This window comes from Anolis carolinensis, chromosome 2, assembly GCF_035594765.1.
Source record: "Anolis carolinensis isolate JA03-04 chromosome 2, rAnoCar3.1.pri, whole genome shotgun sequence".
Lineage (NCBI taxonomy): Eukaryota > Metazoa > Chordata > Lepidosauria > Squamata > Dactyloidae > Anolis > Anolis carolinensis.
In genome coordinates, this window is record NC_085842.1 from 41,664,727 (window position 1) to 41,678,014 (window position 13,288).

A 13,288-nucleotide genomic window follows, 5' to 3' on the forward strand; every position below is an offset into this window, starting at 1 on the left:
TGCTCCATGTCCTAGTATCCAGAGCAGCAGAAAGCAAGCTTGCCCCATTCTGAATATGACATCTTTACAAATATTTAAACATGGCTATCATGTCCCTTCTCAGCTCTCTTTTCCCCAAGCTAAACAGACCCAGCTCCCTAAGACACTCCTCATAGATCTTGGCTTCTAAACCTTTGATCATTTTGGTCACTCTTATCTGGGCACATTCCACCTTGTCAATATCCTTGAATTGTAGTGCCCAGAACCTGGATACAGTATTCCAGGTGATGCCTGGCCAGCAGGAGGAGGAGGAGGAGGAGGAGGAGGGGTGAGGGAGGAGGAGACAACAAGCAAACATAACATCTGCTTTGACAGCAGCAGGATATCTTGGACTAAACCTTAACTTCCAAAACATCCAGAGCAGTCAACTAGCCAGTCGTATTTTGAGCTGTAGCTCTTCCTTAAATGCCAACTTGATTCCATCAAAAACTTTCATGTGATATCACTCTTCATGCATTGTAATTATTTTAGTAGCAATTGATAAATGCTCAGGCCACAGGCCATTCACGTTCAAAATAAGGAAATACAATATAAAAGTACTACATAAAATAATTGGAATATAGATCTTTCATGTTAAAAAATTCAATACAGTTAAAATACAATACAATTAAAATACATTAAATGTAAACAACAGTACTAAAATTTAGAGTAGATACAATTAAATTAGATAAGAACATCCACAGAACAAGCTATTGCAATATCAGCAATAGATTTTGCCTAAGTGTTCATTGCTTCCAGGATAAAAAAGAGAAATCTTGCAAATTATCATAAAACTGGTATCAGGCAGGAGATTGTAGATAGAAAAGATCTCAAGAATTTGGTTCTTGGTGAATATAATGAGCAGGAACACAAACAATGGGGTAAATCCTGAATTTCTGAAACCCCACAGATACACAAACAAAGGACCAAAAGGATATGAGATTATCTGCCATCAGTCATGTCTGTAGAGATGGTTTGAAGACAAAGGGATGTAAAATGCTCTGTGAAATGAGCATTCTTTCTGGGGGAATTGGATTGTTTATCAAAGTTTTTCATCCATTGAGCCCCTTTTGAGGGAAAGGTTCTTGTGGAGCCCCAATAAATGTTTATATGTTATATTATGTTATGTTATAATATATTATTTATTATGCATATATATCATGCATGGAGAAACTTTTGGACACAGGGGCCACACTGCATTTTAAAATTTGACAGACGGGCTGGGTCAGTGGCAGATAGATAGAGAATTTTTGTGCGAAAAGAAAAAGAAAGAACAAACAATACAATATTTAAAATGAAGAGCAATTTCAACCAACATAAATTTAACAGCATTTCAATGGAAGATCCCAGGGGCCATCAGGTCTAACCCCCTTCTGCCAGGCAGGAAAAGCACAATGAAAGCACTCCCTTACTGATGGGAGGGATATAAGATTCTAGAAGAAAGGAAGGTGCTTCTGCTCCCAGGAGAACGAGGAGGAGCGGGGCTCTGCAATCCACAGCAAGCTTTCTGAGGCTCTCCCAGCAGCCAGGTCCAGGCATGTCTCAACCCCCACCCTCCTTCTCCTTGGTGGTGTCTGGTCAGGTGAGAGAGCAGAGGGAGAAAGGGAGGGAGGGAGGGAGGGAGGGAGGGAAGGAAGGAAGGAAGGAAGGAAGGAGAAGGAAGGCAGGAAGGCAGGAATGTGAGAGGGGCCCTGGGGCCCCAGAATACACCCCTCGCCACCCCATAGCATGCTGCAGGGCCCTCTGCTTGGCACTGGAGGGAGCAGGACTGCCCCCCTTGGACCCCACCACGCACTGAGCCTCAAAGAAGGAGCAGGAGGAGAAAAGAGGAGAGAAGCAGCATGGCGATGCTGCCATGCATCCTTGGAACTGGAGGAGGGAAGAGGAGGAGGGAATCAAGGAGCCCCACAGTATGCCTCGTGGAGCACACTTTAAGAATCACTGGTTAATCCTGCCTAGGATCATGTGAAAGGTCCCTTGCACCTTTCAATCTTTTCCTGAAGAGAAAAAACCAACTGAAAAGCATGGAGAGGCTATTCCTCCGCAAATTGTTGATAATAACAGCAGCCCTATTTTGAAGAGACCCATTGAAATGTTTAACTTCTCCTCCTTTAAACTGATCGAACCAATTAATATTTATTATGGACAAGTCACCTCAAACACTCAGCACTGTACAGTTAAGAAATTGAAAAGAACAGACCCTGCCCGAAGGCTTGTGAGCTACAAAAATTATACAAATTGAAAAGAACAGAGCAAATAATCATCATTTTTTTACATTATTTAAACAAAAACCCACTGCAGAGGCTGGCTGGGGCAGGGGGAGGGAGAAGAAATCCCCTCTGCTTCTTAATTAAGAAGCCAAGGCTACAACCTAATGAAAACTCTGATAAAGCAAATTGGTTCCTAGTCTAAACATTCCCACACTAGTCTTGAAATATCTGAATCAGCATAAACAAATGTGCAGCTACTGAGACAAGGGCAATAGCAAGTCAGCTGGCCCCAAACTGTTCCCAGTGCTTCCCCTTATCATGAGCAACTTTTTGGGAAAGTATCCTTTGGAGGAAGATGCGTCTCTCAGAATTATATCCTGATTTGATACCACTGCATTGCAAGGACATGGGAAGACTGAGATTGAATCATGCTGCCTGTTTGTCTTGGCATCATGTGCTTCAAAAATTAATTTGTCCCCCTGAAATGCTTTTTTCTTTACAAAAACACTGGGTTCCTGGTCAGCTAAATGTTGCCTAAATCCTTCATTCTCACTGGCTTTGATGTAAGCAGCATCCTGTCCTATATATGATGACGTACAAAAGACTGAAGCATCTGATTCAAGAGTGCTGAATCAGTATCCCACTCATTGTTTTATCCAAATGACTCCTTGCTCTCCCAATGGATGTTGGCTCCTGAGTTATCTGCACATATTGGGCACAATGCTATTAGTGACCCAATGTCTTTCATTGGGTTCACATTTGAAATGTGGTGCTGAAGGAGTTTTCTGCAGTACCATTGACTGCTGAAAAGACAAACGAATGAGTCATAGTGATATTGATATATTAAACCCCCAAATTCTGAAATAGAAACCACAGCTCCGCAAAACCCAGATAGCTGCAATTTTGTATTACATGAACCTCTTTGTGTAAATCATAACTTCAATGCAGTCTGGTCACACCTTAATTTCTGTAATCGCCTCACAATTGACTGGGAGATGGGAAAATTTACTCAATAGATGTACGTCAAAGTCTTGCCACACTGCATTCCTTTGGGATTGCACCCTCTTCAGTGGTGGACCATTAAATGGACTGACACTTCAAATGATCCAGTTGAATTTCCCACCATATGAAGAGACAATCCTCAGCCATTCAGGATGGACGGTTTTTTAACCTCGCACGGGTTTCTTGAAATGCTGTCAAATGAAATAAAAATGTTCTGTATTCACAATTGTGGTATGTCAGTATTTTGAATTCTTCACTGGCATCTTCTTTGTCCATTGAGAACAAACTTTCTACCTTGTCTGTGGTCTTATTTGGCCTTCTGGATTAGCTAGACACACCAGGCTTCTGAACCCACAGTTCTTGCAATATCTAAAATCACTCAATAGAGCAAGTAAAGTCTGAATTCTCCCTAGAAGACTAGATGATTAAACAGAAATAGTTGTACTTTGACCATATTATGACTATGACATTTCAGGTTATAGAGGAATCCTTGAGTCTGCAATACCTGAGAAGGACAGTTAGGAAAAGGGTGACCTAGAGGTCTCTCATTCATAGGGTCATCATAAGTTGAACTCAATTTGTTGACAGTTAATAACAAACAACAAAAATGGAAGTATAGGATGTCCTTAAATAAGAGTATGGCAAGAATGATAGATAACAAGTGAATATTCCATTTAATGAAATATAAACGCTATGAGGAATGGCTGGGGGAGGTGGGTATGTTTAGGTTGGAAAAGAGAAGATAACAAACTTTTTTTCTCTACTCCAAAGGCTAGGACACAAAGCAATGGATTCAGACTACAGGAAAAGAGATTCCCCCTAATTGGGACAGTTGCTATTCTAGATACAGAAGTTAGAACAATCCTCATAGATTTGGCATAGGAAACGTAAATAAGCTACTTTATACAGTTGAGTGAACAAAGGGTTTATGCAACAGGGACAAGTTACATATATTTTCATATATTTTTCATATATCATGCAGATATACTGCCAATATATCTCTAGGAAATAAGTTTCAGGATAACTATCCTACTTCTGACCTTTGAAAATAGAAATAACATTTCCCATTTAAACACCACATACTTTCTAAAGTTTGAAAGCAATAGTCTGAAGCTTCCAAATAAAATAGACCAATTGAATCAATTCTTAAATGGTGAAAATAGCAAGTAGGAAATTTTCCATTGATTCAGATGGACTATTTTAGTTGGGAATAACAATTAATTATCAGGCCAGTAGGTTAATAATTTTGAAAAATCTGAAACCGAGAAAACTACTTTAGACTTAAGAATACCAACCAGCTGTTTAGAATGAGGACAGGGGCAGCTGATCAGCAAGATTACCTGTTATCTGATGTAAAGTAGACAGCTTGACTGCTGCAAGAAGATAAGGTGGTGGACATGAAAACAGCACCTGGAGAGTTTATTGTTCCAACCTGCTATTATGCAATACTTGGATTAAATAGAGGTATTAGGTACATGCCAAGTTGAGCGCTGTCAATATCTTACCTCTCTTCAATAGTGTGATTGTACAAGTTCACCAGTCTGTGATCCTACAATCGGTTATACACACCCTCATAACCTTCTTGTACTATTCCTCTCCACCATACTTTGACCAGGCTGTGGCGCAGCTGGTTAGTAGCCAGCTGCAATAAATCATTACTGACCAAGAGGTCATGAGTTCAAAGCCAGCCTGGGTCGGAGTGAGCTCCTGACAATTAATAGTCTAGCTTGATGTTGACCTATGCAGCCCGAAAGACAGTTGCATCCGTTGAGTAGGAAAATTAGGTACCACTTTATGCGGGAAGGCTAATTTAACTAATTTACGACACCATAAAATCTTCCAGCAGGAAGAATGAGGAAGTACTCCATCAAGGACTTGGTGTCACAAGTGGACGGTGAATTGGCAGCTCCCCCTGTGGCCAGAATCGAGCATACCCTCATGAAGCCGGAAGCTGGAATGTTAAATTGCCTCTGTGTCTGTCTATATATGTCGTATGTCTAAAGGCATTGAATGTTAACCATGTATATGTTCATTGTGATCCACTCTGAGTCCCCTTCGGGGTGAGAAGGGCAGAATATAAATAATGTAAATAAATAAATAAATGTGCATTTATTTTTATTATCATTTTTAAATATCATCAAAGAAAATAAATGCAAAGCAAACACTTTGACAATAATGAGGAGGAGGGGGAGAGGAAGAAAGGAGAATAATCATGTTATTTTACAAGTGGGATGCCAGTAAAGAAGCAAAAAGAACATATCATACTATAGTAGGTAGTGGCAACATATTCGGATGAAGAGCTGTTAATGGGTTTGATAGTTATGAATGGAGAATCCTAGTGGGGAAAGGAAAACTGGTAATTGCATGGAGATGGCACCATGTGATAGAGAGTGTCACCAAAAGTGATGGCTCAGCTGCAATGCTATTTTACCTGCCTTGTGTCATAAATTCCTCAGTCTGAATGAGATTCCTCTGCTGAGCTAAAATTTGTGCACTAAAACCTGTGCCTCCATGAACAAGATTGATACCTGAGATTTTGACCATGCCGCCCTGCCCGCAGCATTTAAACCCCAATGTATAAGATTTGGAAAGCCACAGCTCATTATTTGGAAGAGACTCCTGAGGTCATGCAAAGCCATGAATCCATTTGGGCAGTACATCATCATTACAGCTGAGAGTGGTAGCAGATTCCATACCAATCTAATTTGCAACTCAGCTGAGTTCCCCTGACAAAACACATTGTTAGGAAATCAGTGAGGTAGTGAAACAAATCAGGATGCCTCTGCTCGCTGGATGCCTCACTCACACATCTAAGGTGGAGCTGGGGCTTTGGGTTGTGTGTGTTTGGAATGAGCTATTAGCAGAGAAATTGAGAAACTGACACCAGTACAGGCAATAATCAGATGCCACACTTTTTCTTCTCCTCAGTCCTGGCCCCTTTCCCATTCCATCCAAATAAAGGTACCTTGAGTACAATGAGCAGCCTCAGACTTTATGCCAGCGAATGATGGATCATCCCAGCACTACCAACCTTTGAATGTATGAAGACATGTTGTTCCCAACTACTTTCTGAAAAATCAGGGTTATGGTGGTAAATGTGGTGTTGTGCAGGTTATTTTCAGAGGGGGTTTCTCAGCCCCTGGTAAAAAGGTATGATGAAAAGAGTTCCTTTTTGAAGAGCAGTTTTAGCATCCTTTTAAAGTTTTTTAAATCTATGTATTCGTCTAAATATTTTATTTATTGGGCCCTGGTGGGCTGAGAGGAAATTATAAATGGCGGAAAGAAAGAAAGAAAGAAAGAAAGAAAGAAAGAAAGAAAGAAGGAAAGAAGGAAGGAAGGAAGGAAGGAAGGAAGGAAGGAAGGAAGGAAGGAAGGAAGGAAGGAAGGAAGGAAGGAAGGAGATACTCTTTGGAAATACAGTAATTTCAGCATATTACAAACAATGTGATTATTTTAATTTGAAAATATTCTGTTTTACACTCAGAATTAGGATTGACAGATGTTCCTTATTTTAAGGAATGGGAGAGCCAGAATATTTGCCCTTCATAAGGCTGGTGCTTGCCCCTTATTTTATGGAATATCCCTTATTTGTTACTGGAAAGGGCTTCCTTTTATGTAGATGGAATGAGATGCCAAAAGTCCAGCATTTAGCAGTGTGTACCTTCACAATGCTTCATTGATTGAAGATATGGAAACCAAGTCTTATTCAAAAATAGCTGGGTATGCTTACTTTGGAGAAGACTAAGAAGTGAAATGATAATTGAAAGGAATAGACCTACCTTGTCAGGCCAGTGTATAGAAAAAGCTCTATGACTTGGGAGGAAAGGCCAATCCAAGCAAAAGGAGGAGGAAACAGCCAGCTCCTTATATGGTAGTGGTACCTAGCTACAGAAGATAGAGGGCACCAGGAGAGAGAGAGAGAGAGAGAGAGAGAGAGAGAGAGAGAGATATTCAGATGGAGAGGATTGTGTGGAAGAGAGGAAAGGTTTGGGGAGAAGTGCTATATTTTTGGTAGAGAGCCTCTAAGGGACAGAGTGCATATAATAAGAGCCTCTGGAAGGGAGAACTGAGGGATTTCGAAAAGCCTGATAGGTTCTCCTGTGAGGGCAGAGCCAGCCCTAGGTATTTTTCAAATGTAGGCGAACAGAATTTTGGTGCCCCCCTCCCCCCCAAAAAAAAATCACTGAAAAATAAAAGCATTGGATAAGCGAAAATGTTGGATAATAAGGAGGGATTAAGGAAAAGCCTATTAAACATCAAATTACATTAAGATTTTACAAATTAAGCACCAAAACATTATGTTTTACAACAAATCAACAGAAAAAGCAGTCTCGACTGCGCCCCCGTATGTTTGGCGCCCTAAGCGACTGCTTAATTCGCCTCATTGTTGGACTGGCTCTGTGTGAGGGAACATAGTTCTGTGAAAGATAAGTTAAGGAACCATTTTCTTTTAGGAAACAGCCTGATAATCTTCTGAAGCCAATATGCAACCTTCTTGTTCTAGTTCAAATAAACTTTACAAATCTGTTTATACTTCACCACAAGTATTCAGTGTGTCTTTCTGTGCATCATTATAAGAAGGGGGCCTGTCTACATAAAAGCTATCACTCTTTAAGTCGGAGTTTCCCTTCATTTTTGAGTGGCTCTGTGAACTGACTCCGGTGGTCAGAGGGCCAATGGGACAAGGAAGAGTGAATGGTGTGGTCTAGGCCAATACATTTAGTTTGATGGCAGCAAAGTTACATCTTCTTGTAACCGACAGTCGGCTGTTGGGTCCGACTGTTGTAATAAACATATTTAAGTATCTAAACTGATGTAATGTAGAAGTTGGGGTGAACTTGTTTTCTGATGCTCCAGAGACAGGAATCAAATTACAGAAAAGTGGTTCCACATTAATATTAAGAAGAACTAATTTACTATTTAAAAAAAACTGTTTGACAATGGAATTGTCAATGGGGGAGTTCTCCTTTTTTGGAGGTCTTTAAACTGAGATCATTCAGAACTGCTTGAATTGTGTATTTCTTGCATGGCAGTGGTTGGGCTGGATAGCCCTTCTATATCTAAGATTCTATAACAACAGAAATGTCTGCATCATCTAGGTCAGGGGTCCCCAAACTAAGGCCCGGGGGCCGGATGTGGCCCTCCAAGGTCATTTACCTGGCCCCCATCCTCAGTTTTATAATATATTTTTATATCAGTTTTAATAATATAATATATTGTATATACATATAATATTGATACTAATATTATGTTACACAATATAATACTAATAATAATACCATATAATAATATTAATTACATATTATATATTACATATAATATTACAGTATAGTGGTATAGTTCAATATAGTAATATATAATGCTAATATTGTGCTATGCTAATAATATAACAGTGAGTGAGAAGGGTGGGATAGAAATGTAATAAATAAATGCAGTAAATAAATAATTAATTTTAGACTTAGGCCCGGCCAAAGTCTGAAATGACTTGAAGGCACATAACAACAACAATCCTAATTAACTTGACTATCTCATTGGCCAGAAGCAGGCCCACATTTTCCACTGAAATCCTGATAGGTTTATGTTGGTTAAAATTGTTTTCATTTTAAAATATTGTATTGTTCTTTCATTGTTGTTGTTGCTGTTTTGCACTACAAAAAATAAGACATGTGCAGTGTGCATAGGAATTTGTTTGTTTGTTTGTTTTTTCAAATAATAATTCGGCCCCTCAACAGTCTGAAGGATTGTGGACCGGCCCTCTGATTCAAAAGTTTGAAGACCCCTGATCTAGGTTATGAAAGCGGACAAACATTTCAAGATGTATCGTGAATATTGTTCCTAGCTTTTCAATGAAGCAGTAAAGAAAAGTCATAAGTTTCAGTTCGCTTATGAAATTCTCTGTAAAATTAGCATAGTTTAACTGATACCAGTTTTTCATTTTGATTTTCCTTTACTGATACCTAGAAAATCTAGGAACACTACTCACAGCTCATCCTGAAATGTTGCTAGCAATAGTCAATGCTGCAAAGTATGACCTGCCTAAAAATCTTGATCTCTGTGGCTGGGTAAGAAAAAATGTTTCTACCTTTAGCTTTAGGAATAGTCCAGTAATGCTGAAGAAACAAAGACTGGTATAGCACCACAGTCTATGAAACACAGCTTACTGTTCCGAATCATTTGCCAGTACTGATGACTCCCAATTAGCAGTCGCTGTTGATTAAGCTTCCCACTTCCTGGCAGAGCATGTGAGTTCACAAAAGGCAATTAGACTGGGATGCCTTTGGCATCCTGCTTCCTTCCTTGATTTGTTCCATTTCTACGACCTAGCTTTTGTTCTCCTATTCAACCTAACCCTGAGTCCGTTTTGGCCTGACACATTTTATAACTGTGGAACATAGGAAACTGTCTCAGATTATTGTGGGGACAATCAATTCCAAGCCAGGACCAAATTCAGAGAATTTCTTGCTGATCTGTTCCCAGTGGTGGATAAGGCCAAAAACAAAAAAGGGGCACCATATTTTTTTTTTTTGGATCAAAGTGCTTACTGCCAGTAACAAAGTCTTTGAGGACGCATTTTTGGCCTTTCAGGACAGGGAAAGTAAACAAAATCTGGGAAACCATCAAATGATTTCATGAATGTCATGAATAGGCAATAATGAAGCCATCTGGGGAATTCCCAGATTCCAGACTGCTGGACTGGGGCCTCAGGAGAGTGAAATTCAGTTCAAGTTTCCTCACTCACATCTAATACCATAACACCAGCCAGACTTCTCACTCAGTATTGTCCACCCTAACTAGTAAAGTTTCTCCAAGGTTTCAGATAGAGAATGTTTCCTGCATTCCATCCTGTAGAAGGCAGAGGCTGCATCCAGGATCTTCTGCATGCTGCTGAAGTCTATCAATTCCAAGATGGCTATGGGCTGTTTAACATATAGACAATCTACTAATACAAGGGATTTTAAATTTTCTACTTTCCAGAGGAAATCAAGTTTTCATATTGACTTATCAGCCAATATTAAGCTTTGTTTTGACATATAAGTTCTGCTTGTGGCATGCTTAGCTCACATACAGAACTCTGCATGGCTCTTGGCATGCACATTGATCTATGTGAATGGACAGTGTATCTGCACTATGCGTTATAGCAATTCGATGCCACTTTACCTATGAAGGGATGAAGAAGTAGAGTGCATTTTCCTCACCCCTATCCTAGATTGTGCCCTATAGTCTTCTGTGAGTGAATGTAGACTATGGAAAGCAAATGTATATCAAATTATATGTGCTCCCAGTTATCAAGCAACCCTGAAAAATTCCCAACTATCCCTGGGCACTCTTGGAACAGTTTAAAAACTACTAGTCTAGTTGCTGCCGGAAGGAAATGCAGTCGGTCAAGCTCCATTTAAGCCTTATGTTCAAGGACATTTATAGCTGAACTCCTGAGGTGATTTATCAGAGTAAACTATGAAACAATCTTAGATCCATGATTTATTGCTGGTGTGTGTTGTGTATGTTTGGGAAAGATTGGGGTTTGGTCTCAAGGGAGAGTGTAGTAGGCATTTTTAAAGACAGGATGGCAGATTTCCAGAGGTGCATAATAAAGTTTTCTTGGCGAATTAAACTTCAGGGCCAAAAGCCCACCTGCATTTGAGTTGTTCTTCCTTCCCTAAGGATTCTCCAACAATAACAACAATAAAACACAGAACTTGTATAAGCAGCCATAAGTATAGCTTCTTCAAACCAAAGCTGTGCCTCATGCCTCAGAGTATTATTGTACAATCACAATATGCAATCCAATGCCATTTATAAATGCAAAAGGCCAGTTATCCCCATACAAAGGGCTTAGCAATTCTTCCCAAATGGCTTGTTCAATACAAATAAGATCTCTTTCCCTTGCCCTTGTTCACCACATCTTTCTTGACATGTTTCCCTCCCCTCAAGTTTGCAACAGCTGTGCATAGTTGGCCATGCAATCTGAGTTGTTTTCCACATTTTTTTTCTTAAGGCTTTTCATCTCTCTATCCCAAGAAAGCCGAATATAAGTCAACCTGTTGCTTTTTACATAAGCAGATTACTTCAGAACCCAAACACACAGGTTCAAGTTTGGCAGGGTTTTTAGCAGCCAGAACGTAGAGTTCAAAAGAATCCATTTATTTTTCCACAGAAAATAATGTGACACTGACCGATATTTTGGGAGTAACATATTCAAACTTGGATATTATGCTCCTTACAAAGCACAATGAAAATCCTTTCAAACAGGAATGTGCAATTTCCTATTGGCTTGTGGTTTGACAGGTCAAAAACTTCTTGCCAAAAATTTTCAGACATAAAAGACAGTTTGTGAGATACAGGGGTTCCTCAAAGAAGCATATTTTAAACATAGTTTTAATTCAGAGCCATTCCTCCAATGGTACATCACTTGGCAGCAGAAAGACAGACAAACAGGTTGCATAGTCCTTTGTTTAAGGCGCCTGAGTCTACCATTTATTTATTATTTCAGTTAATTTTTCCTCCAATATACCAAATATGGAGCCTTAGGTGGTGCAGCGGGTTAAACCACTGAGTTGCTGAACTTTCTGACTGAAAGGTTGGTGGTTCGAATCTAAGGAGCTCCCGCTGTTAGCCCCAGCTTCTGCCAATCTAGCAGTTTGAAAACATGCAAATGTGAGCAGATCAATAGGTACCGCTCCACTGGGAAGGTAACAGTGCTCCATGAAAGAATCTATAAAGCATTTGGCCTGTTTTCAGACCAAATTCTTTTTGTAGTTTTGACATTGTGACACACTGTAGATCTCCACACGTTTTTATTTGCAGAGATGACAACTTAGATTCCATTGTCCTACCAACTCCTGGAAGATGAACAATCAGTTGGTTTCTGATAAAATCATCCAGATCTTCTGTCCAGCCATATGACTTTGGAGGTGTCTACGGACAATGCCAGCTCTTTGGCTTAGAAATGAGGATGAGCATCAACCTCCTGAGTTGGACAAGATTAGATTTAATGTCAGGGGAAAACCTTTATTTTTACTTATACCAAATGCTCACCTAATTATTTATTTTTCTTCACATTATCTTCACTTTATATTCTTCATTTCATAGAAAAATGCTGTTTTCCTTGTACATCTTAAAATTTGGTCTTCAACCACTATCCTTGGGCTTTACTGGAACACAGACAGATCTTCTAACATATATAGAAAAGAACAAGATATGAATCGGCCAGGTTTCCAGAGCAACAGGGAAATGGTATGACATAGGATTCCATTATCTGAAATGTCTGGGACCAGAAGTGTTTTGGATTTCAAATTTGTTCAGATTTTTGGAATAATTAGCCATCTTGGAGATAGATCTCAAGTCTAAACACAAAATTCATTTACATTTCACAGACACCTTACACATAGCCTGAAATTTATTTTAATAATAATAATAATAATAATAATAATAATAATAATAATAATAATAATAATAATTTTATACCCAATATTGGTAATAAAGGTAATAATGAAGACTGTGAGATGAACCTCTGTTGCAGAATCTTTATTCTTGCCATAAGAAGATTTTTATAGGACAAAGCTGAAGGGGTCTTGACTTAAAGGACAATAGGGAAATGGACCCAATGACCTTGAAGTCCATACAGGAAAGTACCCTGGCAACTACTAGCTAAGAAGGGCTTGCTAGCAAACCAAAGCCTGAATCTGTTTAGATGGAAAATACGTACTGAAGAGTTTTGATCAAACACATGGTGGAGACTTCAGGGAGACATAAGGCTTTGATTTCACGGTTCAAGAGAAGGTCACCATCACAGATCAAATCAGAGCCAAAAAAACAAGCTTACACTATTTGTTGCAGGAAGAAATAGTAATCTTTGGCAGCACACTCTATTTAATTGAATTAAGATTTGCCTTCATCTCTACAATTGGACCAGCCACTATTAAAAGAAAGGGCACAACAATAATAAAATGTGGACTGAAGATTTCAGTGGTGTTCACATGTTTCCACAGAGGTGAAACTACACAACCATGACCTACTGAAGCTTGCCAGCTCTTTGACTTTTCTAGTAAGGCAGCAGT